The following is a 27,128-nucleotide window of genomic DNA, read 5'->3' as shown; positions in this document are numbered from 1 at the left end:
GTGAGCGGGAGTTTCTATTCCATCTCTGCGAGCGGTTGGGCTTTGGCGGCCTAGCGGGGATTTCGCGCCCCACGGCGAGTGACAAGTCCCCCTTCAGTTCGGCCTTTGGTCACCTGGCGGTTGGGCTGAACGAAATGTTCGTGGCAGCGTCGAAGCAGCCCCGGATCGAGGTGCAGCTCAGGGAGGAGGTCAAGAGGCTTGAGGGGGAGCTTGCGGATGCCAAGGACAGGCTGGCGGATGTGGAGCGGCGTCTGATGAAGGCTGACTGCGATGTTGCGGACGCTCGCGGCAAGCTGGAAGTCGCCATCCAGCGGAATGTGGAGCGAAATGATCGCGTTTCCAAGCTGGAGCAAGACAGGGCCCTGCTGCAGGAACGGGTAGCCGCTAAGGAGAAGAAGATTGATATCCTGCAGCGGGAGTCTGCCGCCAGGCAAGGGGAGGTGAAGAAACTAGAGGGTGAGGTGGCCCGCCTAAGGGGCGAAGGTAGCCGTGCCGCGGCCGCCGCTGTGGAGAAATTTAAACAGTCGGCGGAATATAAAAAGGCGATGAATGACGCGGCGAAGGCGGGCGCCCTGGCCAATGTGGAGATGCTGCGCCAAAAGGGTGCCATTGACTGGACAAAGGCGTCCCAGCCCGCCGTGGCGCCAGCGCAGACTGTTCCGCCGGTGAAGAATGCCCTGCCAGTGCCGAATGTCCCTGACGCTGGCTCAGGCAGCGGAGAAAATACTGCTCAGCCGGTGGATGACGCTCAGCGGACTCCTCCCACCCAGTCGGATGTGTCCCGTGCCGGTTTTATGGCAGCGCATACCCGGGCAGATGGGACTAAAGAGACTCCAAGTCCCACTGCGCGAGAGCCGGAACAAACAAGCCGGGCGCAGTCGCCGCCGCATGCCGCCGAAGAGGACGCGGAAGCCAACCCTTGAGACGCTGAACTTTCCTCCTCTTTTTTTTTTTTTTTTTTTTTTGTGTAGCTGCTGAGGCTGAATATTGCGTGGAATGTAAAGAATATTTTTGGGTGGGGAGTCCCAGCCCTCAATATACGAAATGAAATTGGAATTTTGGCTAGTGATGAGATGCTTGTACCGCTAGAGGTTTGACGTAGAATTTTCTTTTGCAATCAATGAAACATTAAAGGAATTAAGATTGGTCCAAGTGCACAACGTAGCGGACGTAGTCCGCTGACGATTACTGGCGTTGCCAGTTGCCCTCAGTGCTAGACTTGGTAACAATGGTTTGAATAATTCCTCGTTTCATTGATAACTGACGGATCAGTGTTTACAAAAGCGGGGATGTACCCGTTGGGTAGCTTCCCTTAGCTAAATATTGAACAAAAATTTAGCTAAGTCAAGATGCTCCTGGGTAGTGACATGACTATTTATAGTAATACCGAAGGTGTTCGGTATTCCAAGGGTGGGTAGTTGTGACACCACCCTTGTCCATTAAGTAGAAGGTGCCGGGGCTAACGACTTCTACTATTTTGTACGGACCTTCCCAAGTTGGGCGGAGTTTTGTCGGCGGTGGAATGACTTCCTTCATTACCCAGTCCCCCAGTTGGAGGTTCCGGGCCTTGACCCTGGCGTTATAGAAACGTGACACCCGCTGCTTGTTTTGCAGGTTGTGCAAATGGGCCTTGTGTCGTTTTTCCTCTAGGAGGTCCTTGTCCAGGTTGATGTCGTCACTGTTGGTTGTTGGTTGGTAGCCTTCGATCCTAGCGGTAGGTTGAGTTACCTCAATATGCAGGACAGCCTCAGTGCCGAACATCATACAAAAAGGAGTTTCACCAGTGGCGGAGGCCGGGGTTGTTCTGATGGCCCATAGTACTTCTGGAAGCTTCTCCGCCCATAATCCCTTGGCGGTGTCGAGTTTCTTTTTTAGCAGCTTCTTGATTATCTTGTTTGCTGCTTCGACCTGGCCATTGGTTTGGGGTTGTGCGACAGATGCAAAACGCATCTTGGTGCCAAGATTGGCGGTGAAGGAGATGAGTTCTTTGTTGTTGAATTGTGTGCCGTTGTCCGTAATGATTGTATGTGGGACACCATAGCGGCAGTAAATGTTCTTCCAAAGGAAGTGAATGACTTTGGCGGTAGTTATTGCCGTCAGTGGTTCTGCCTCTATCCACTTGCTGTTGTAGTCGATGGCAACGATGATGTACTTGAACTGTCCCTTGGCGGTTTGGAATTTTCCCATCAAGTCGAGGCCCCATGTAGAGTGAATCCATGGACCGATGATGATTGAAAGTGGTTCCGCCGGTGCATGTGGGAGATCAGCAAACTGCTGGCACTTGTGGCAAGACCTTGATACCTGCCGGGCGTCATCACCGAGCGTAGGCCAAAAGTAGCCCTGTCGCATTGTACGATTGGCCAGGGATCTGGCGCCCGAGTGGTTTCCGTACTCCCCGCCGTGGATTCCCGTCAGCACGACCCTTCCCTCCTCTGGGGTTAAACAGCGGAGGTTGGGGTGAGTGAACCCCTGGCGGTAAAGCTTGTCATTCTGGATATTGTAGCGGGTTGCTCTCCGCTGAAGTTGTCGTGCCTTGACCTTGTCTTCTGGCAATGTCCCGCTGCACTTGTATTCGATAATTTCGCTCATCCAGCTGGGATTGATATCAATGTTGAAGATCTCCGCCAGGGTTTTTGTGATGCTAGGGTTATCAAGACATTCCACCCTTGTGTCCGCTGGGCTTTTTGACCATTACTAAATTTGAGATCCACTGGGGATAGATGACTTGGCGGATAAATCCAATGTCCTGGAGTTTGGCGACCTCCTCTCCGATTGCCCGGTACTTTTCTTCATCGAAGGCCCGCCGCTTCTGCTTGATGGGATAAAAGGAGGGCTTGATGGTCAGTTTATGAGTGATAATTTCAGGGGACATGCCTGGCATGTCCGCGTAGGACCAGGCAAAGACGGTGGCGTTATGGCGTAGGAACTGAGTGAGTTCCGCCTCCACCTCTGGGTCTAGTTGGGCGCCTATGCGGACTGTCCGCTCAGGGTGCTCGTCTGAGATGCAGACCACTTTCAAAGACGTGTCCGGGTTGACCGGCTCCTTCCTTACATATTTCTCCTCCTCATCCCTCAGATCCTCAAAGATGTTTGGAGGCGGTGCCTCACTACCTACAGTCAGAATTTCATGGCGGCGTGCCGACCGTGCTATAGTCGTTGAATAACATTCGCGTGCCAACTGCTGGCTTCCCCTCACACTGCCCGTGCCATTAGGCGTGGGGAACTTCATGAGAAGCATGTATCCGGCGATGATGCACTTAAGCTTGTTGAGCGCCGGTCGTCCGAGGATGGCATTATACGAGCTGAGACAATCAACGATTATGAATTCCGCATGTACCTCCGCCATACATGGGCTAGCGCCAATAGTCAACCGCATGTAGTCAGAACCGAGCAGTTGCGTGACGTCATCGGAGAAGCTGAGCAGTGGCTCATGGTCTTGGAGCAACTTGTTATTCCGCTTGAGGTGGCTGTAGCAACCGCTGAAGATGACGTTGACAGCGGACCCGCTATCCACCAATATTCTCCCCACTGAGAACCTGCCAAGAATGGCGTCGACCAAGAAGGGGTCATCATGGGGTAGATGCACCCCACGCTCCTCCTCCTCTGAGAATGTAATAGGTTCCCAACCCGCCTTTGGGAGTTTTGCGGCTCTCTCGTAGCGGATATTGCAGACTTCCTTCGGGTGATTAGCGCGTACATAACACTTCCTTGCCCTGTGAGACATGCCCGTGATTGGAGCACCGCCGTCGATGGTGTTAATGCGGCCTAAGGTCTCTACGTTGGCGATCACAGGTGGCGGTTGGCGCACCTTGAACTGCTCTATCTTGCCTTCACGGTATAAGGTCTCAATGGCTGTTTTCAGTGCGTTGCAGCTGTTAGTATTGTGGCCGCTGTCTTCATGGTACTTGCACCACCTGCCAGTGTTTCTAGGTTTGCCCGTCTTTGGGTATTTTGCTGGGGGTGGTGGTGGGATTTGATCCTTGCACTGATTGTATATTTCCTCGTACGAGGTCGTGAGGACCGTGAACACTGCATACCGCTGGGAAGACTCCGTCTGCTTGTTGCGGTTATCCTCCTGGGTTGGGCGGTTGCCCTTGTTGTGGTATTGGTCCTTCTGCTGCTTGTTCTGGTAGTGGCCCTGTTGCCATTCCCTCTTCTTGTCAGTTGGTGGTGTGGCGGATGCCTTATTAACGGTCTCATGTTGACTGGAGATGGGTTGTGTTATCTTTGCTGGCATCGCCGGCGGCGGTGGGGCTTCTCCATATGTAATGAATTCCGCCTGGGCGTGAATGACTGCCTCACTCATGATATGGTCATATGCCGCATTTGGATGGTTGTAGTTGAGGTGATAGAGGAACGGTCCCTTGAGGAGTCCCTGCTTGAAGGCCGCCGATGCCATTGATTTGTCTAGATCGCGGCACTGAGATGCTGTCGCTCGCCACCTTGTGACGAATGCCTTTAGTGATTCGTCCTCCCCCTGTTTGACGCTGAACAGCTGACTTGTGTTATGACGTCCGGCGGACAATAAGATGAACCGAGAGAGGAAGGTATGCGATAGTGCATGGAATGAGTCAATGGATCCCGGCGGACACTCGAAGAACCAATTCATTGCCTCTCCGTCTAGTGTTTCGCTGAACAAGTGGCACAGGGTGGGGTAGTCAAATCCTTTGTTGTTGGTGACCTTCTTGAAGGTGTCCATGTGGACGAAGGGGTCGGACGTGCCGCTGTAGTGTGACATCTTTGGAGTTTTTGCGCACGCCGGTCTGATAGCTTGCAGAATTGCAGCGGTGAAGGGTCCTGGTCTGGACGTGAAAAGTGGGCTTTGAGTTGGCGCCGGGGCGCCCGACTCCGCCCGGACCAACCTCTGTTCCAACTGTTGCATCCTCTCCAGAATTTGGGCTGTGGCGTCGCCGGTAGATCCGGCGTATGTACTCCGCTGGGCCAGCCTACGCCTTGGTGCAGGCGGATTGCCCTCAGTTCCTGCTCTAGCCTCCGAGCGGTTGGTGCGCGGCACTGACTCCGCCTCCTGTTCTAACATTAGCTGGGGGTCGGGCGGCGGTCCCATCCCCAATAGTTCAGGTGGGTCCAGCGGAACCTGCATATGTGTAACGCCCCAAGCTGCACCTCACCAGCTTAAGCACGTCACAGTGCCGCGAGTCTCTAAAACATAAACCGAACTCTCGATTTACATCCTAGAGAACCGCTAGGCATTTTGTTTGAAAAACTTTTTGTATAAACACAGCGGAAGCTACAAATATGCTTGAGGTGAAAAACTTGAGTTGCTGAAATCTATTTCACTCGTTCAGAACTTGGATAAAGACTCACACAAGGTTGAATTTCACTTGAAGAGAATTCAACTAAATGATGACACGAGACTAGATAACCACAAGTTCCAGAACACAAAGTTCGAGAAATAGAATTTAGAATAAGGTTCACACGGTAATTTACCGAACTTGTTCTGCACACCCAGCTCCATCCGCTATTGTCCCGTCACCAGTGCACAGTACCTGCATTCATACTGTTGTAGGGGTGAGTTTTCGTCCTCGCTGCTCAACAGGAACTCTAACTCGACTAGGTTTGAAAATCAACAGATAAATGTTTGGAGCTCCAGTATGAACACATGCTTTAAACCAAATATTTAAAGGAACGACAAACTTTAATGTTTTTCAACTTAAAAACCGATGCATGATGCTTAAATAAATACGGCGCCAAATCCAAGCATTACCTGATGGCCGGTCCCATAGACCCACTACACGACCTTACCTCAATTTAATTTATCACCAGGTAAGCGTAGCGAGAGCGTCCGCTACCTAGCTACACACACGGATCGGGTCGTCATTGCGATCGCTCACCGTCCGACCGGTGTAACTAACCCTCCGGAGGTTTTGGGGATCGAACCCAAGGAAGTCAGAGCCACCCTTCGCTCTCAAGCCATCACATTTCTCACATGGTTTGGTTAGTATGCATTGCATTTGAACATGACCAAACCATACCAACTAACATGCATCATTTAATAACAATATAAGAAAATCACTAACCGAGGAGAGTCCTGAATCCCTACCTGGATTCCGATGCTTTCTCTCACGTACTCCGAGAGTCGCGAACCTTCCGTTCCGTTCCTCGGGTAACTGGAGTCCTAAATTCCGACATTTCGATAGTCAATATCTTTTGAACAATTATACGAAATCTCAACGATTAATATATCGTCCAAACCAACTTTTCCTGGTTTGACCAGGAGTTGACCATTTGACTATGTTGACTGGCACTTTTTAGTTTGACCAACATTGACCAATTTGACCACATTTGACCAATCGATACTGGTTCGATAATTAACCCAAATTACCGAACATTTACTTGAAATTACAATATCAACCAATTACGACTATGTCGAAGTAAATCAAGCAACGACTTAATTTCAAACATATTAGGCGTACCCGAAATTTACTAAGGCCACCCAATATGCTATTTTCATTTCTTTACTTATTAGCCTCACAAGGGTGTGTCCAAACTACTAAGGACACCCAAAATCACACGTGACCAAGTTCACTCTTCACAACCATTTCCTTGACAATTTACCTTATAAACCATAACAAAACATCAAGTTTACCAATTATCCACTTCAAGATCACAATACCCGATTATCAACTCTCAACAACTTAATAAACTTGAACACACAACCAGGGTAATCCGAATTCAACCACAACACTGTTCATAACACATACAAACAATCAACTCCACCAAACTTAATTCCTAATTCGAGCATAAACTCCAAAAGCCATCAGTAAACTAACTTAACACAATCGATATCAGATAGAGATTTCATCTCACCATACCAAACCAAACTCAGTTCCCTATCTTCCAAGAACCAGACCAAGATCAAAACTTGATTCGAGGTTTGAAATATACCTTCAAAATCCCACTGCAATCAAGCCAAACCACCTGCCGAAACTAGGTAGCTGAGGGACTGAGGATGTTGACGTAATCTACCCAGAAAGCTGGCCAATATCTTGTCTACAGTTGCAGTCGAGCAAGAAACAAAGCCCAGCAATGCCGGAAAAGCTACCGGCGTCGAAGAATTTCGACGGAGCCGAAGTCACCCAAGAACGAAAAACATCAAAACTTAATCCAATTCGTAAACTATGTACACAAACGTGTAGAGCATGACGAGGGGATAGTTTTTCATACCACTTGCAGCTCCGACGGTGGCCGGAAATTGCAGAACTCGCCGGAGAGACTCAGACCTTCTCACTGACGTTTCTCCCTCCTCGTCCGGTGCATGGGCAATCGAAGACCATAGGCGTGACGGCGACGACGAGACGAGGCGATAGACATAAATTTCTCGGCCAACGGTGGCCGGAGGTGAGATTTCCGGTCGGGTTTCTCTTCCGGGTCGGCGCTCTCCCTTCGGGTCAGAAGCTTCGAGCTTCTCTCTCGATCCTTCTCTCTCTCTCTCGTGTTTTCTGATTCAATCTCTGTCCTTGATCTGATCAAGGGCTTTATACACCTCAACCAAAATTGTAATCAAGGGCCAGGATGAAGCGGTGGATAGATCAACGGCCAGGATTGCACCGCAGAAAATCCTATTTCTTTAATTTATTTTCTAAAATTCCACAACTTTGGAAAATCGCTATAAATAGCTCGGGTGTCCAGAAAATTCCCCGAAAATTTCCACGAACTCATGGTGTCGTGTACTTTATTATCCAACTCCTAAATTGAGGATTTCACTTTATGAAATTTTCTGAAAATTTTCTCAAGCATCTTGACATTTATCGAGATCGTAAATAAATAAGTTGTTGAACGATCTTAATTTAAGCTCGATAAATTTTCCGGGGCTCACAATATGTATGATTGGTCCTGGCGCTAATGTGCCAGTGTTGGGCTGACTACGCCTTGTGCTGTGCGAATGCTCGCTCTGCGCTGGATTGGCGGTTCTTTCCAACGTCCTTTTCAGGTCATCAAAACGTGACATCAGTGTAGCCACCTATTTTTGAGCCTCAGTCTTCTCTCTGCGTTCCTCTTCACGCTCTCTATTTGCCTTGTGAAGGTCTGTCAGTGCCAGCTCGTACATGGCGGCGAGGTCCTGGCCTGGTGGGCGGCTGCTGCCTGGATTTGCCTCACCGCCGGGGTTGGCTGGGGTGTTGAATAGTGCGCGGTTAACACCTACCGCTGGATTGGAGGGTTGGGGGATGGTGGATTGGTCTGCCTGCTCTTCAGCGTTTCCCCCGCTACCGCTAGTCATGGTAGTTGTGATGGGATGACCTTTTGTTGAAGGGTTCCCACAGACGGCGCCAATGTTAATGCTCAAAGTCTGGCGGTAGCCAGACCTTCGTTTAACCCAGGTCCGTTGGGCGGACCGCTACTCTGTATACTTGATGATCTTCGCTAGCTGTCAAATGAGAGACAGGGCGTCAGAGGGAGACCGCGTTGGGCGGTCTTCACTTCTCCGATGCCTAAGTCAGTCCATGCATATAGGCAGCATAACAATAAATGAGTAGTAGAATGCGTAATTAATGAAGAGAGAAGAGAGGACCTATTTATAGGTGAGGAGAGGTCTCATCTTCTCTCTGTTTTCGATGTGGGACTGATGTGCTTCAGTTCTTATTTTCAGTAGCTTCTGGCGCCGTCTTGGAGCAGTGCGTGGCGGCGCGTCGGCGGTGATATGGGGACGACCCTGCGCTCAGGCCGTAGCCCGCCTGGCGGTCTATCCGTAGGACATTACTTTGGTGAGAGTTTGATACTTCTGGTGGTATAATAAGCGTAGCTCATTATAGCTAATTATGCTTGCAAATGTACATGTAGGTACAGTAGTAAAAGCATGTGATTGGCATGACACTAGCTCAATTTGAAAGAGCGTAAAAGATAAGATATAATTACTTATCTTATGCCGATTTGGAAGCGGAATTGGCTGAGCATGACGGTCCATTGCATCGGCGAAGCACCATAGTAGAAGGCTAATGGTTTCGTTGATTGAGACGGTGCCTTTTCCTTGGCATAAGATAGATGATTAGCATATAAATTTGTAAAATTTATTAAATGTTTGGAAAGTGCACTTGGCGGAGAACAATGATAAGGCCTTAATTGCTATAATGCAACCTTAATTCACCATTTAGCCATATAGTAAATGTCCATAGTTGTTAGCCAAATAGCCACCCTCAAGTATAAGGGCCAAGTTATAGTGTAGGGATTTTGAGTAGGGGATATCGTACCCAAGGGATTGGAAAATCCACTCTAGCTAAGGAAAACCTAGAGGATGCTAGATAAATATGCAAATGTACAAGTCATAAACAAGAGCTCACAAGTGAACCAAAGTTCATGGTGAATATATGCAATATGGTGTAGTGGTTTGATTTTTGGCTTTGAAAATGGTTTCGAATCAAATTAACACAAAATGAAACTTGAAATGTAAACTAGGCTATGTTAAACTAGATGTGATAAAATGGATGGAAGTTAGAGCTTTAGGTTGTTCACCATAGCCTCCCTTGACATGCATTGATGTTCAAACTATAAGTAATGCAATCCCAAATATCCAATTACCCTCTTAGCATCCGGATAAGACTACTAAGGCCTAAACTTCTTTTATTTTATCAATTTCCACCGGATAAGTGCGAAACTAACTACCCAAGAACAAGTTATATTACCGGATAAGTATCAATTCCTTGCTCCTAGATGCATAAAGATTTGAGTTTAGATAATCAAGCAAGCAAACCAATCCTAGATCTAGGTGATTTTAACTCACTACCCTCACATGCACACCTAGTGTGCTATCATGCTTTCAATGTCTAAAGCTAGCTATTCTCTAAACATTGTTCATGTAATGACAAATGCAAAGTATTCAAATTAGCTAGATTCAAATACAAGCATTCACTTCTTGAATTAGCATGTGAAGATGATCATGGTAAATGCATCAAATAAGACTCAAACATCAATTCATTACAAGTTTGGCTAGGGCTTTCAACCCTAGCCCCAACAAACTAACTACTCACTCATAATCAAATACATAAGCTTCAACATGTTTATGAACATCAAACTAAAAAGTATGGATAGAGAAAAGACTAGTGATAATCAAGTTGAGGATGGTGTAGATGAACTCATGAAGGCATTGACATGGTGAAAATGGTGATGGTGATGATGATTCCTCAAGTGATGCTAGACTCCTCTCCTTCTTCTTCAAAGGTTGATGATGGAATATGAGATGTAGAGATGATCAAGTGGTGAAATGGTGGAGTAGTGAAGCTTTTTGTCTATGAAATGGAATGGGTAGATGGAAAAGATGATGAAGGTTGTGGTGGTGGAAATGGAGATTTTATGAAGGAGATGAAGAGAGAAAGAAGATGTTATGGGATGGAATGGTTGATGTTGAGAGTGAGAAGAGAAGGTGTTTATATAGGGAAGAAAAAGAAGAGTGAAATAAAAATAATGAAAGTGGTTTGTAAAATATGGAAAAGATGGAGTAATGATGAAATGAAATCAAGGCATGAAGGTGCAGAAATATGGAAGTGATGATGATATATTAAAGATGATGGAGTAGAAAAATATATCCAAGGAAAAAGAGAAAAGCATCTAGCTTTCTTCATGTGGGTAGGAATATGTTGAACTGTTTTTTTTTAGGTCACTTTCTGCCCCTTTATTCCTTCAATTATTTCTCCACCAAGACTTCAGAATGGGCCTCCGATTTCTTCATATCAAATGTTCCTCTATGAGTGTAGATCATTGTGTCAAATTTTCAGAATTTATTTCCGTGCCATTGGGCTGAAATTGCTGCTGGACTCCCTACAGGTCCAGTTTTCCAGTTTTGCTTCTGCATAAAATTGGGCTGACTGTTTGAAGGCCTTCCACTTCTATTTGGCTCTTGCACTCTTCATAAGAAATGTTTCTTAGGATGTCTAGAATGGATCTGGAAGGTTTCAGCTCATTTGAAGTTCATTTGGTCAGGTGGTCGCTCATTCTTCCTTGCTTGGCTTGGTTTCTCCTAGCCGAAGTAGGAAAATGTGTAAAGTTGACATTTTTAGTGCATTTCCATTTTTCTCCATCATTTTCTAGCATGATAAGGAAAACATAATAAATATATATAAATAAACACAAAGGTTAAGCAAAAGTACAAGATTAGGGAAGTCAACATTAAATTTGGACTTTAGAACAAGTAATTTCCATGTTTTAGGGGACAAATATGTATATGAATTATGATCCAACAGTAGTGTAATGGCGACTTGCCACATAACATGTATATACACATAAGTGTAAGCAATTCGGACATAAGGATTATGTGCATGAATAACTTGAGTTTTCATTTGACAATGAAATATAGCCAATCGACTTCAAATATGTGCCCACTGGCTTGTATCATATTTAATAGGTATCAAACTATGTATATATGCAGCCATTGTAATTGATGATTTAGATGAGGCCTAGTGGAACTTTGGCGGTGGAAGTACATACATGCATCACGAGCCACGTACTGGATATTATAGATTCCATGCAGGGATATGTATGTGAAGTAGAGATGGCATGTCACATACACCGCTAGGCAGCCACTAAATGAATATATGGGCATGTATACTAGTGTGGTAGCCGACATGTGCATGTGTACTAGTAATTAAGCTATAGCCGTGTTTAGGCGTATAGAAAATATAGTCCAAGTTCAATTATATGTGGCCATGCTATTATGGTATAGTTTGTGTGATAACTACCCTGGTAAGTGGCACATGTATAGGTACTGATAATTTGATGACAAGTACACGCATGCACGTGAAATCAACATATAAAGCATGTGCATGCTAAGGCATAGTTTTGCATGCTGTACGTGTGCACAGAAGACACGCATAAGCTATATGTGGCATGGAATTGTCAATCATGCATCTGTTGACCAATTGCCCTACACGTGAATAACCAGATAAATGGATAAGAAGACTTATCTTATTGGTATCTCTGTTGCAAATGGCCTGGACTCGATGGAGAAGCCAGTCGTTCAAAGCAAGAGCAGAGTGTAGCCAAAGAAGACATCAGGGTGGTCGGAAGATTGAATGGCCGCCCGGAAACTTGAAACTCTGCCAGAAATCGCAGGTCTGGGAGGATTAAAGCTCCGCTGGTCGCTGGGATTTGGAGCTCCGCCTGTCCAGATTTCGACGCCTACGAGGATGGAGCTTGGCGGTGCCGACGCGCTGCTGTGCTTGGAGGACAGAAGTCCAGTGCTGCCGCTGACCGATCTCGGCGGTGCCGCTAACATACGGTGAGAGTTTGGTGCTGCTACTGGCCGAGTGCGGCGGTGCCACTGACAGAAGCTCAGAAGCCTAGCCTTTCCGCTGACAGAGGTGAGCGGAAAAAGTGCCGCGGAGTTTGCCGGTGGCTAGCCTTGCTGCCATTGATGATGCTTAGCGGTGACTGCCGGTTGGCAGAGCTTGGTGCTCGGCGGAGATGGCTAGCGAAATAAGCTTTGGTCAGCGGTAGCCTTGTCCAGCGGAGCGGAGCCTTAGAGTTGGGCGGAGATTCGGAACTGAATGGAGCAAAGGTGCTCGACTGTGCAGTTTTGGCAGTTGGTTTTGCGGCTGGCGGAGGTTTTGCCGCCGACGTCTCCTAGTGGTGTTGTAGCTAGCTGAGGACTTGGTGCTCAGCTGAGAGTCGGACCGAAGAGCTTAGGGTCAGCGGTGTACAGTTCGGCGGTGTATAGTTCGGCGGAGCGGAGCTCGTTGATGGAGTGGAGCATGGTCAGTGGGTCATTGACGGCGGAACCTTTGGATATCAGCGGAGAGCCGGAGATTGATGCTCCGTCAAGGCTTTGTTAGTGCTTGGAGCTGGCTGTGTCGTGCTTGGAGGATGGGATCCGCTTATGACGTTGGCGGTGCAGCCTAGCGGTGGCCTGCCGGCGGAGGTGGCTAGCGGTGAAACTAGGTGCTACAGCTTGACAGAAGCTTGGTGCAGACTGACAGAAGCTCGGCGGTGGCAATCGAGCTGAAATTTGAAACTGGCGCCAGTCCCCGCCAGCGGAGGATGATGATTGAAGATAGGATGGGTGCCCATAGAGGTTTTCTGGGTGTCCAGAGTGAATCACCAAAATTTTTTTTTTTTTTATATATATACCGCTAGGATGGGATTTTTTTTTGTAGGTCAGCGTTGACTTAGCTTTGTTCGGTGTTGACCGCTCATGATCAGCGGTGACCAGACCTGACCGGCGTTGACCAAGGGTTGACTTGGTAGATGGCACAAGTTGCCGCTAAGAATATCAATTATATAACTCAAAGAAAGAAATTATTTTGAGCTCGGTTAAGATGACTTAACTCAATGGTAACTGACGAAGCCTTTGTGTTGGCTTCCCACAGACGGCGCCAATGTTAATGCTTGGATCCGTGGGGATTAATTAACGATAAGTAAAGAGAGAGAGAGAGAGAGAGAGAGAGAACGACACAAGCGAAGTATAGTGGTTCGTTTCCCGTCTTAGAGGGAAACTACGTCCACTTGAAAGCTTAACTAGTGTGTTTGGGCTTTGCGGCCCAAAGGGGATTACATGAGATGTAATGGGATATGGAGTAAGTGGGAAGGAGTCTCCTTTTATAGGGGAAGGAGGCTCCCTCATTTACATTTTCTTAGATGTGGGATGTAGAAATCACTATTCTAGTCTAAAAAGCATGTTTGTGAAGGCAACTTGGCAAGGCCGGAAAGGTGGCTTCCCGGCGACGGATTTGCGACTTCCGGATACCGTAGCGTAGCTTGAACATAGGGCTACAAGATGCAAGTAGCGGTTGGGCCTCACCATGGCTTGTGGGTGTCCCAAAGAGGGTGTTACTTATGCTTGGTGAGATAGCAAACTAGTCATGCTAGTAGAGGTATCTACACTTCGCGAAGATAGACTTAGTTATTCCGCGACCTGTTATTTGCGAATACTACTTCTCAGCGACCTCGCGACTTACTATTCCCCGCAGTGACGTTATCTCGCGAGCATTTCGTCGCGGTGACTTCACCTCGCGACCATTTCGCCGCGGTGACTTCTCCTCGTGGTGACTTCACCTCGCGATGACTTTTCCTCGCGGTGACTTTTCCCCGCATTGACCTCATCTCACGAACGCTCTTTTGCGACCATTCGCGGATGGAGCAGGGAAGCATTAATTCTATCACGCTTCAGTGGCAATCAGGCCAAGGAGCTACAAAATAATGGAAAAAATGACTAGAAAGATGAGGAAGATTCTGAAATAGAATCGCATATGATCTTGGATAGCAAGCTCTACAAAGAAGTTTACATGGGGTGAAAAGACAGAATTTGACTGTTTGAGTTCAAATTTGGAGTACTGTCTTGAACTTTGGACGAATTTCTTTAAAGTTTAGAGAGTTCATAGGATGTTGTCATTTTCCTTCTTCACAACTCTTATATCTTTCTGCGAGTTGATTCAATTTATCGTCATCGATAGCCTCTTCTTCATCTTGACTCAACAAGCAGTTCTGAAATAAGGATGTTTCTGATCCCATATTCACTTCATGATCATTCACTCACACACTAAAGTGAGAAGTGAGATCAAGGAAGCTGTCTTCACTACAAGGAATTGTGATACCACCCAATGGATGATTGTATCCCAATTCTTCTTCAACTTGACTCAGCAAATCCAGGAATAAAGGTTGGTTCAAAAAAGACATTGGAATCATGAATCGCTTCTTCTTGCTCTCCCCAACATGTTAAGAATTCCAGGCAACCGGAAACCCATGAATTTTATATTCTCAAGTGAAGGAACAAGGAAAATAATTCACAAGACTTCAGAAAATTTGATGCTTTTTTTTTTTTTTGAGAATAAGAAAGTTTGATGCTTAGCAAGGTGAAGACTGAAGACTTGAGTTTCTGGTGAATCAGATGATGCATGCCGGTATATATAGATGACAGGGTATGTGGAAAATCATCTGCTACATGAAATGATTTACCAAGAGGCCCAAGGAGATTTCACATGGTAATGATACCTGACTGTTTCATTGTGTACAAACATGATTCCCTACCTCCTAGAAAAGGACTGCCAGTTTCAAAAATCATTTGAAAGATAAGCCTGGGTTATATTGTGCCAAGAGAAAGCATGAGTTGTTCAGACTTCATCATCTGCAACATGAAATGAGTGCTGAAGATGGCAGTAAAGGGGACATTAGGGGGTGAGAAATCAAGAAATCACATGGTTTTGTCTTGCGGGGATCTTTTTGCAGAAACATCCATCCCTACCTCCTGTACATGACAACAAACTCATTAACAGACAGAAATTGTTCGTGTTATAAAGGATGGTATGCAGCCTAACTGGGATCACCAAGCCAGCCGAGTGTTTATGTTCTCTAGTTTCAAGTGGAGGCTGAATCGACGACCAAAATGATCAGAACTCTGTTGGTTTTCTTCGATACTTTTAGTATTGAGCGTCTTTTTTGTGATTCTTTTTCTTTTTAAAATAGTGGCATTGATCCTGAATTACATGCTTTCGATCTCAAATTTTTTTACACTAATTAGTGGTGCAATCATGGTAACAAAAAAAATATTGTTCTTCATTTGAACTCACGTTTTGAAGCAAATTCGCTCCATCTTTTTCGGAGCTGAGTATACCAAAACCCTAGGGTTTTTGGTAGCAGGGCGGCGGCAATTGGGTCGTTCCTTGCCTGTCAGGGGGGTCTTCCGGCGCCGTTTGTATATGGTGTGAGACGCTCGCGTGTGCAGCGGAGGGGAGTATTCTCGGATTTGGGATCGGGGACGACCGGCATCTCTGGACGAGAAGTGGGTGTGAGGCAGCGACGGATATGGTTTCTAGTTGTTGGCGGTGCACCTTTGTCGGCATCTCTTCGAAGGAAATTCTGGTTTTTGCAGCAGGTTGGGCTTGTTTAGGCTGCAAGGCTCTCTTCCAAGTCGGACCCAGGTCCCTCAAGGTGGCGGGGATGGTTGAAGATTGAGGTCGTCTGCCGGAATGGCAGTGGCGGCTTGCTTGCTTGGTGTGGTAGCAGTGCCTCCAGCAAGCTTCCTAGGGTTCCGGTGATCGACGGTCTGAGTTGCAGATTGAGGGCAGTAGGTGTTGGATGGGCTTCTGGTTTCCGTCCATTCTCCCTCCTCTCTCTTGTTTGGGCCAAAGGTTGGGCTGGGGCTCTTGTTGGGCTTGTTGTGGGCTGGACTTCTATATGACTCTAATTTGAGGCTATTCATTGCTTTGAACGGTGGAAGGGTACACCAAGATGGTCTTAGGCCCCAAGCCATTCATGGTAGATGCGGAGATTTAGGGTTGTATTTTGGAATAAACATAATTGTTAGTTGTTTTTTCTTTGTAGTTTCCTTTTGGTTAGTAGTTTTGCATTTCCTTTTTGGATTTTAGTTTTCGCATTCCCTTATGGGTATTAGTCTGACTATTTGTGTAGTCAGTTGAGCAGTGATTGTAATGGGTGATCTTCGGATCCCCTAGATTGACCTTGTACGGTCGTCATAATCTTTTGATCATTGGAATATATTCCATTTCCCTAAAAAAAAAATCATGGTAACAAAAACCCCTGGTAATATTGTGATTACGCAGCGTACCTTTTGGTAATTAAGGAATGTGTTTACGTCTCCCTTCTAGACCTGTAAATGGATCGGATTTTGATCCGGACCCACTCCAGATCCGTGACTATTGGACGGGTTTAGTGATGCGCTCAAAGCAAGCGCATAATTTAACCCTGAAATGTCATTAGTAGTATAGAATAAATAGGGATCGTTCTATTCCGGGGATTGAGGGTACACCTGTCATTGTCAAACAATTAAACAATTAAAATTAAAACAAAGTATAATATTTACACATATGCACATTATTTACGAATTAAAAGGGGGTTTTTTTTTTATTTTGATTTTCTAAAATTAAACTAAGTAAAGAAAATAATTAAAATGCTAAAACATAAAAATATAAATGGAATGCAAGAACAAAGATCAAAATCGAAACATATGATTAAAATTAATTCAAGTTCATCATTGTTCATCATAGTCATGCAAGAGGAATTGATCATGTGAAACGTTCAAAGCAAACAATTTCCCATATTTTACTTTCAACGCTAATTAATCTAAGTGAAAGCACATAGACTAATCCTATCAAACATGCATTCAAGCCCTAGAAAGCTAGTCAATCATACATGTCTAACGCATTAAGCATCTAGAAAGGCTATCAATTCAAATGTGCAACTTAGTATGAAAAAGTCCACCTAATTGCAATCTTCTTTGATTAAATTCGGTTTTTGTACAAAACCTTTACTACTTATTGATTCAAGAACACAAAACCAAAAAGTTGATTCATGTTCTTAAATTCGTAGCACCAATTATATAAAAACCCTAGGTGTTTGCAACCACATAAGATTAAAATACAAAAGTTATCTATCATGCAAATTTAATCAAACACTCACACATAAGCAACTATAAATCGCAAAACATGAATCTGAAAATTAGTAATTAATCATAAAATTTCAGAATTCGAAAATTGTTCAAACATATGTGTCAACTAAGGCATAACCAACGAAAATACAAAGCAAAGGTTACAAGGAGAATCGGATTACACCAAGAGATGGAGATGGTGATGAACGAAAAGGTGATGTGGTCTCTTGAATTTCGAAAGCAATCTTCAAGGTGGAGGATGGATGGTGTTCACGGCTTGTCTTCTTCTTCCTTGGCCTTGCTTGCACTTCGTGGTTGCCCTAGAGGATGGAGAAGAGCACGGCTAGGCTAGAGAGTTTTCTGAATTTTTCTCAAAGTGTAAATTGTATCGGGAGAGGACCCTTGACGTTGAGAAGAGGGGAGACTATATAGGGAACGGCAACTTGGTCTCCAAGGCCGTGCAAAACCCTAGAGAAACTCACGGCAACAATGTCTAACTCCACATAATTTCCTCCAATAGAATCTTGCCAAGTAAGCCCTATGACATGTATCAACCAATCACATAATTTTCTAGAATATTTCCCTTGATTTTCTTGCCGAAATACCATGATAATATTCTGATTTTATCTCTTGAAATTCGGCAACAACTCCTTTAGAGAATATAGGAATGTATCTAGACTTCCTTTGAGAGCTCTTTGTGTTCAACACATATTCTCTTCCCTTAAAAGTCTCCCAATAAAATCTCCACGAAATCTTCTTATTATTTTCTGATTTTCACGGCAAGACTCCTTCTTTCTCTCTTGCTTTGGACGGCAAACCTTTTTAGGGTTTCTTCCATGCGTCACAAACCCTAATTGCTTGGGCCTTGATGGGCCTTGATCCATTTTGCCGAAAATTCAAAGTATTCTTGGGCTTCGTTGCTTCATCTTCAAGCCTTCTTATTTTCCAACGCAAAACACTTCATTTCTTTCATTTCTTTTCATAGTTGCGTTGGAAACTTCATTGGTAAGCTCTCCTCCAGTTCGCAGGATTTCCTGGTTGCACTAGGAAAGCTTGTTTCTTCATTTCTGCTCAAATGTGTGGTTCAATGTTCTTCATTTTTGTTCCCCTTGACGTTCGCAAGCTCCTCTTTCCATTCGTGTGTTCATTTCCACTTTTTAGCTCGGAGGTCCTGAAAATAGAAACTAGTATGAGAAATAGAAACTTTCCTAATTTGAAAAATAGAAACTTACTAAAAAATGAAAAATAGAAAGTTACTAAAAATGAAAAATAGAAACTTGCCAGAAATGAGAAATGAAAACTACAAGAATAGAAACTTTCTAAAAATGGAAAATAGAAACTAAGAAAAATGGAAACTTTCTACAAATAGGAACTTTCCCAATCAAAGAATGGAAACTTTCCTAAACAGAGTTTTACTAAGGAAATGGCGCAAGAAATGTAAGGAAATGCAGTTAAAACGTCGCATTAAAATGCTCCTATCATTTAGATCGAAAGTTTTGATCCGTTGATCTGTTAATGATCCGAATCCGTTAACCCGTTTATTTAACGGATCAAATACGGATATAGGTCGATCCGATCCGTTAATGATCCGGCCCGTTTTTGTAATAATAAATTTTTTTTTATTAATATATTATTAGTTTTTTAAAATATAAAATATAAAATATGAAGAATTTCTAATACAATTTTTTTGTAAAAATCTAAAGGACAGTCTATCACCCAAGATTCCAAGAAGCATTAAAAATTTTGATAATGTAATTCTACTTTTGGTGATACTTTTCATATTGTTTTAATATTTTATTAATATCTTATGAGGTATCATGATATAAATTTAATGTTACTATTTAAAATTTTAAAATATTTGAAATTATAACGGGTCGGATTAGCGGATCGGGTATCCGTTAACCCGGCAGATACGGATTTGGATCGAGCTATCAACGATCCGCCGAGTTAACGGAGCGGGTTTGGATCAAATTTTTTTTTTAAGTAAACGGATTTGGATTTAGGTCGATCCGATCCAAATCCGGTCCATTTACAGGTCTACTCCCTTCTACTAATTGACTTATAACAATTAAGTCTGACTTACATATTGCGTAAGTCGAACTTAGGACCATCCGCCACTAATAGTACTGCTAGCTATTTGAAGGAAAAAATAAAAACAAACAAAAAAAGAAGAAGAAAAACAAAAAAACAAAACAATTTGGCAAAATAATGGGTTAGCAGTCTAGAATGTTCGGCACCCTTCGATTCTATTCCTTTGTTGATACAAAATTCGGAAATTCCCCCCTTTTCTGAGGAATAGAATTGGATTTGGATTAGGACTTTAGCATGTCGCTACTCTGTTGAGCTAGGATTGGGTCAAATTGAGGTGCCATAGATGTGGTGTTTTTTCTGGGGACGAATTGGATTATTGTTGGTTTTATCTTATGGTCAATGTGCTGAGCGATCCTTGCATGTGGTCTGGCTTTTTTGGGACACAGTGTGGAAGAGGGCGTTGGTTGTTTTAGCGGTTGTCTATGAGGTGGTATCAATATTCTCGGGATTCTCGGTAGCCCGAGAGGTTGGGCAGTATAGGTGGTTAGGGGTTGGGCCCTTTCGGCTCATGAATGTCATTTTTGGTGATGGACCCGTAACTGGTTTAGGTTCTAGGGAGGAGAGTGGGGAATTCTTATCCACCACCGGTCATTCCCATGTCATGTAACTTTGATTCATTTTAATAAAGGTTTCTTATTCTAAAAAAAAAATAATAATAATAATTATGTCAGACTTACATATAACAATTAGTGCATAAGGCGAACTTAGGGCTGTCCGCTTACAAACTAGCACTAATACTGAGATCAAATAGTACAAGAAGAAAACAAATAACAAAATAAATTGGCAAAATAATGGGTAAATAGTTGGCACAGAAGTCTAGAATGTTCCGCACCCTTCGGTTCTATTCCTTTGTTGACACAAATTCGGAAATTCCCCCCTTTTCTGAGGATTTGGATTTGGATTTTGAGTTGGCTATCTCCCCTATATAAAGCGGCCTCCTCTTCTCTTTCCACCACAAATTTTCTGAATCGTTTTTCAATATTGAAATCCCAATCATGCAGATATTTGTGAAAACCCTAACCGGCAAGACCATCACCCTCGAGGTCGAGAGCTCCGACACCATCGACAACGTCAAGGCCAAGATCCAAGACAAGGAGGGCATCCCTCCTGATCAGCAGAGGCTCATCAGGCCGGAAAGCAGCTCGAGGATGGCCGTACCCTCACCGACTACAACATCCAGAAGGAATCGACTCTTCATCTTGTGCTCAGGCTTCGTGGGGGTATGCAGGTTTTTGTGAAGACTTTGACAGGCAAGACAATCACTCTGGAGGTTGAGAGCTCCGATACCATTGAAAATGTCAAAGCAAAGATTCAAGACAAAGAAGGAATCCCATCAGACCAGCAGAGGTTGATCTTTGCCGGAAAGCAATTGGAGGATGGCCTCACTTTGGCTGATGATTATATAACATTCAGAAGGAGTCTACACTCCACCTTGTCCTTCGACTCCGTAGTGGTGATATTTGAGAAAGTTTCTTGGTGTTTCTGATAGGGTTTATTTTGTTTTGTTTAGATATGTTGGTTGGTAGTGGTGTACTAATTCACCGTTTGGAATTGTTTTGTTTTAGGGTGTCTATTTGGTTCCTTCTATGTTGTTTTTTAAATTGTCAAGAGTCAAGACTGCTGTGTAGTTTCTTTTACTTGGTAATAATATTTTTCGTTTTAGTTATATGGATATCGGTGTTGGTTTGGATCTCATTGTCTTTGTGGATAAGGTGTGGATATATATGCACTTTGAGAAGGTGTCTGCAGGCTTGAGTTGCTGATGAATTTCTCTCCTTTTGAGAAACAATTATTGAAAACCAAGCCTTGTATAAGATACTAGATCATATTTTGTCCTGTAGAGTCCTTGTTATTACTCCACTCCCAACAGCAGGTGATTTTGATAGCTACCTTAGTTTCTAGAATGCTGGCTTAGCGCTTCTGTTGTCACTTACATTGTTTTGTATCTGTTCTACTGTTAGGCTTGGTAATTTTAAGTTAGTCTTTTACTAAAGGCTGTTTGATTTTCAGATACAGTCCGATATGATGCTAGCTATGCTCCTTTGCATTCCATGATTAATGCAGTTTTATTTGTTTCACTACAAAAAATATGTCCTTTTCCGACTGAATTTTTCCGACCAAATCCTTTTTTGGTCGGAAGTGACATTATTTCCAACCAAAAATTTTTCCCCGTCGGAAATACAATTTTTGGATGACCATTATTTCCGACTAGGCCTGGGATCGGTTTGGCTCGGCTCGGGAACATGCCTATACTGATACCGATACCGAGTTTATAGTCGGCTCGGTTCGGTTCGGGACGCCGGAATCTCATCTGCAATACCGATTAGGCCCGAATCCAATCAGTTTGGTACCAATCGGTACCAATCGGCCTGAACTGCTTTGAATAGCAAAATTTCCAGAACCTGAAAAAATGCAGCATTGTAAATTTGCAAACATTTCTAATTAGTTCTCCAATGAACTTCATGCACATTTCTGTCCAAAATGCAAATCAAAGCAGAACTTGGAACTACAAAAGTACAAATAACTAAAATAACTAAATAAGTGGTTAACAAATCACATAATAAAATCAGAACTCAGAAGTGCATAACTGCAAAAAGCCAAATAGTTCCCAGTTCCCACTGTTCTAAGCCTATCAGCTTAATATTACATGGAAATGTTCACAAACCAGTGAAACCACAGTAGCAAACTAGCAATTGAAATAAGTTCATGAAAATATGAAAGTATGAAACAATCAAGTTGAAAAATGAAAACTGAAAGAGTCCATCCTTGCGGCATAAACCAGAAAGTCAGAAACTGATCACATCAAGGCAATAGGCATCAACTGTTTTTTGAATCATCAGACACCATTTCATCCTCGGAGTCATCTTCACTGAGTTGAACAACTTCATCATCAGTTCCAATACCATTCTTTCCCTTAGCTTTTGGAGGAGGACAAGAGGTTGAAGAGGCTGAGGTTACATGATCTACATACCAAAGTACAAAACACAAGAAACTATAGTCAGAATGTAAAAAATAAATGCAGAAACTAAAATGTAAAAAGCGAAAACTAAAAAAACAAACACAGAAAGTTAAAAATCTGCACCTTTCTCACACTTTTCATAGAACTCATAATCTTTGATGCATTGTTCATCTTCTATGCAGCTAATATCATTCCCCCTCAACCAACTTTGTAGACAAATCAATGCTTCGACAGATTTAGGAGTCAATGAACTCCTAAAGTTGTCGATTACTCTCCCTCTGGTGCTAAAAGCGGACTCCGATGCAACTGTGGAAACTTGAACAGCCAACACATCTTTGGCTATTGCTTGAAGTGTAGGGTACTTGGCTCCATTGATCTTCCACCATAACAGAATCAGGAACTCGAACCCTTCCTTCTCATTTGTGAATTCAAGAGGGTCCAGCAAGTATTTGTCTACTTCATGTGAAACCATAGCCTCATCAAGCTCAGAAATTACTTTCCTCCAATCATTGATGTAAGATTGTCTTCCTCTGCTGTTACTTCATAGAATACCCTAAGAAACTGCATAAACACTTCCGCCTTATCCCATTCATCCTCAGATGGAGGCCTCACTCTAGGCCTCTTGCTTTTACTTGGAACCAAATTTCCTTCCTCATCATACTCTTCCTCAGGCTCTTTGAAATAGGCTGAAAAGCCGCTGTCCGGTTGCTCCTCCATCCTTGCAAAGGCTGCTTTGAACTTCAAGGCAGCTTCCAACATTAAGAATGTTGAATTCCACCTCGTGGGAACATCCATAGCAACCAATCCTCTGCAAGGGATCTGTTCTTGTTCTACACATGCCTTAAAACTATCTAACCTTGCTGGTGAAGACCTAACAAACTTCACCGCATTTCTAATGGCCAACACTGCTCTATTTAGTCTCTTCAGCCCACTACCAACAATCAAATTACAAATATGGACAGTACACCTAACATGCATGTACTTACCCTCTAAGATTGATTGTGGTTTTTCTCTTTTGTTAAGTTTGGACCTAACAAACTCAATAGCACACTTATTGGCTGCTGCATTATCTACTGTGATGGTTAAAACCTTGCTAATCCCCCATTGAAGCAAACAAGACTCAATCAAAAGACCTATGGAATTCCCACTATGATTAGAAATAGTGCAAAAATTGATTATCCTCTTATGCATTTCCCACTTATCATCGATAAAGTGTGCTGTTAGCACCATGTAGTTGAAATTTTGAACACTTGTCCAAGTGTCAGTGGTTAGGCAGACCCTATAGTGTGCTAAATCAGTTTTCAACTTCTTCTTTGTCTTATCATACAATGTAAGAAAATGTTTAACCAAAGTTTTCCTACAAGGGACCTTAAACATCGGCACTGCAACATGACAAAAATGCCTAAACCCTTGCTTTTCAACGAAGCTAAAAGGAAGCTCATCAACTACTACCATTTCTGCACATGTTTTCATAACTTCATCAGGATTAAATGCTACCATTTTCATAGAATTACCCTTACTTTTATCACCAGCAAGCACTTTCTGATTTTTATCTATCGCTCTCCTTCCGGGATAATACTTACATGATTTGTTTATGTGCCTAATCATCCCTTGAGTTCCATTTTTGTAAGAATCACAAGCATAGTCTCCTAGAGGACCCTTAGGACAATTTATACACTTAGCCCTCCTAAATTCTTCTACAATATCTTCTTGACCCTTTACTTTAGTGACTTTTACATCTTTATATTCCTTAAAGTGCTCCCACACCCAACTACGTTTTTTATCAGCTCGAGGATTGTTACTAACCTTGTCAGATGAGGAAGATGGAGCTCCTGCTTGAGTGACATCTTCTTCAGCTCTGTCAGGGATTGAGGGAGAGGTACCAGTTGAAGAAACAACTAGACTAGAATCTCCTTCTTTCTGTCCTTAAGCTTTCTTCTTACTGCTTTTAAACTGAAACAAGTAAATTACACAACAGTCAGATTACACGATTACATATTAACATGCAAATGCAATACAATGCAGCTTATGAAGTTATGAACACGAAAACAGAAAGTACAGAGGCTCAAAGACTTTGGCTTTTTCTACAAACCTTCTGCGGTTTCTGCAAAAGTCAGGTACAACATATATCACCAAAAACTACCATTTGTGACCTTGTGACCTTTTCTGCCATCATTAATATCATTCATTTATTTTTAATCTAGCTTTCCTTTTTCTCTTTTAAAAACCCAGAAGAAAAGGAGGAAAAACAAAAACCCAGAAGCATATTTTTCTCTTTTTTTTTGCTGCAAATGTAAAAATTAGAGGGAAGATTAGGAAAGAAATTGGGTACCTGAAATGGGGATTGATTCAAGAGAAGAAGATTATTCTAATTTAAGAATAATTAAATCACTGATTACCAAGAATTGAGGAATTAGAGGGGGGTAATTTAAGCTTTCCACATAAACATAAACAAAAAAAAGAAATGGATGGTCTGAGCTTCGCTGGTGTACAAGAGGAAATGGTGAAGCAAGGTAGGCTCGTATAACAAAATTAGTTTTCTGGGGTTTTTTAAATCCAACCACTAATCAACCCCAAATTCAATCATGCATGAACGAAAACAGAAAAATCTGAGAAAGTGAGAGACTTACCCGCAGTTTTCCCATCGATTCAGAGTGGGAGGCTCGAAGAATCGAGTTGAGTCAAATCGAGGCTACTTCTTCACTCTTGAACTCTGATTTGGTCTCTGTGAGAGGACTGAGAGGAGTGACTGAGTGAGAGACTTCGATTCTTCGATGGAGGGGAGAGAGGAGTGAGAGCCTTCGAATTTGAATCTCCTCTCTGGGCCTTCGAATCTTCGATGGAGGGTAGAGAGCCAGAGAGGAATTTAGGGTTTGTGTTGTGAGTTGAGAAATGAGAACGGCAAAAGGGGAAAATGCGAAATGATTTGGGATTTGGGAGTATTAGGGCTGAGTGGCTGATCACATACGACAAGTCGTGAAAATATCAGAAAATCGGGTCGGGTTGGACAATACGGTACCTATTTGACCCATACCGATGCCGACCCGTTTACTTACTATTCGGTACGGTACGGTTCGGTATTATGTGGAACTGGAATTGCAAACCGACCTGATCGGTATCAGCTCGGATCGGACGGTTTCAGTCTCGGTTTGTCGGTTTGGAGTTCCCAGACCTATTTCCGACGACAAACAACCTCTCGGAAAAAGTTTAGAGTGGGGTCGGAAATAATTATAATTTGGCAGCAAAAGTTCCCGCTAATTGTTTTTCCGACCAAGTGTGATGTCGTCGGAAAATAAATGGTCATTTTCCGATAAGATTTTGTTTCGTCGGAAATTATAGGGTTTATTTCCGACCACATATTCACCGTCGGAAATACCAAAAAAAAAAAAAAAAAAAAAGAGGGTTAAAAGTAGCCAATATATAGATTCCTGCATTTTTTTGTCTTCATATTCTTGCAAATTTGGTCATAACATATATAATGAAAAACCAGAAATAGGTTCATCATCATTCAATGCAACAAAGTATAGCCACTATTAGAAAGGTCATATAATAGTAAAAAAGTACACAGTAAGAAGTAATCCTTTTTGTTTTTTTAAAAAAGTGAAATAAGAACTAACTCTTCGCCCTTATTCGAAATTTTATTGATAAAAAAAAATACAAAAGGGAAAGGGGACTAGACCAAAACCACTCCCAAGGAACACAAAACAACAAAGAGATACAATTCAAATTTATGTGAATTACAATTCAAATTTATTCGAGTTTTTGTTTGTGCTTTACTGTATCAGGAAGTTAATGCTACTTAGCTTCACAAATTCAATTCTAATGTTATGTTTTCTTTAGACTATGGACATGTAGACATGCCGTAATTTATCTTTCGCGTTTCTATATATCATATCGTTTTATCTATATTTTATTGTGGTATATATGGACATGTTTTTGCCTTGAGAACCTTGAAGTGGTGCCTACAGCATACTCAGATGATAGGGTGTAATGTTAGACAAAATAGTCACTTTAGCTATAGAAAATTTTAGCCACTTTTCTGTGTTAACTATGGTCTTGCTTGATTTTAACAAAATCAAAAGGAAAAAAATACGGGGATTTGTAGGATTTGGATATGAGAAATGTTTATGAATTTGTGAAAGATGAGGGTGACAACGACTCCATATTTATAGACAGTTTGAAATGATATCATCAAATTAGATATAACACGTGGCAGATAAAATATAAACCGTAATTTGAACAGCCACTTAGAGTTTAACAAGTGGCGACAAAATCACATTCAAATTCAAAATAAGAAACTATATCTATACACATGGCCAAAATATCTTGTCAATAATTTCATTGTTTGTCAAATATGCCGAAATAACACCACAAAAAAAAAAAATGAAATAATTTTTAAATATTTATGATAAAAATAGAAAATGTGAAATTTTACTTTATTTAATTAAATTAACACATTTTTAATATAATATTTATAAACATTATATTCATATTATATTTTAATCAAGAATAGTGAAACTAACACCTCATGGTTGGAGATGAGAATTAGGTGCTATATGAATAGTGCAAGAATAAGGTGCTAAAATGAGGATAGCACCACCAAATAAGACTTCATGGTTGGAGTTGCCCTAAGGCATACCACGGCTTTATTTGATATACAATTAATGACCAGATGAAAATCTCCATAAAAACTATGTCGACATACTTTACAATTTCTTTTCATTGTCTAAAACAAATAGATTTTCAGTCCAA

The 27,128-nt window shown here is 42.7% G+C and overlaps 1 pseudogene; it reads left to right on the top strand.

The window, feature by feature from the left end:
• The first annotated feature begins 20,385 nt into the window (after window positions 1–20,385).
• LOC133743948 (polyubiquitin-like) lies at window positions 20,386–20,978 on the top strand (annotated as a pseudogene).
• Window positions 20,979–27,128: the final 6,150 nt, after the last annotated feature.

Source organism: Rosa rugosa, chromosome 4 (genome assembly GCF_958449725.1).
Source record: "Rosa rugosa chromosome 4, drRosRugo1.1, whole genome shotgun sequence".
Lineage (NCBI taxonomy): Eukaryota > Viridiplantae > Streptophyta > Magnoliopsida > Rosales > Rosaceae > Rosa > Rosa rugosa.
Note: the sequence above shows the minus strand (reverse complement) of the source record. Positions and strands in the feature narration are given on the sequence as shown.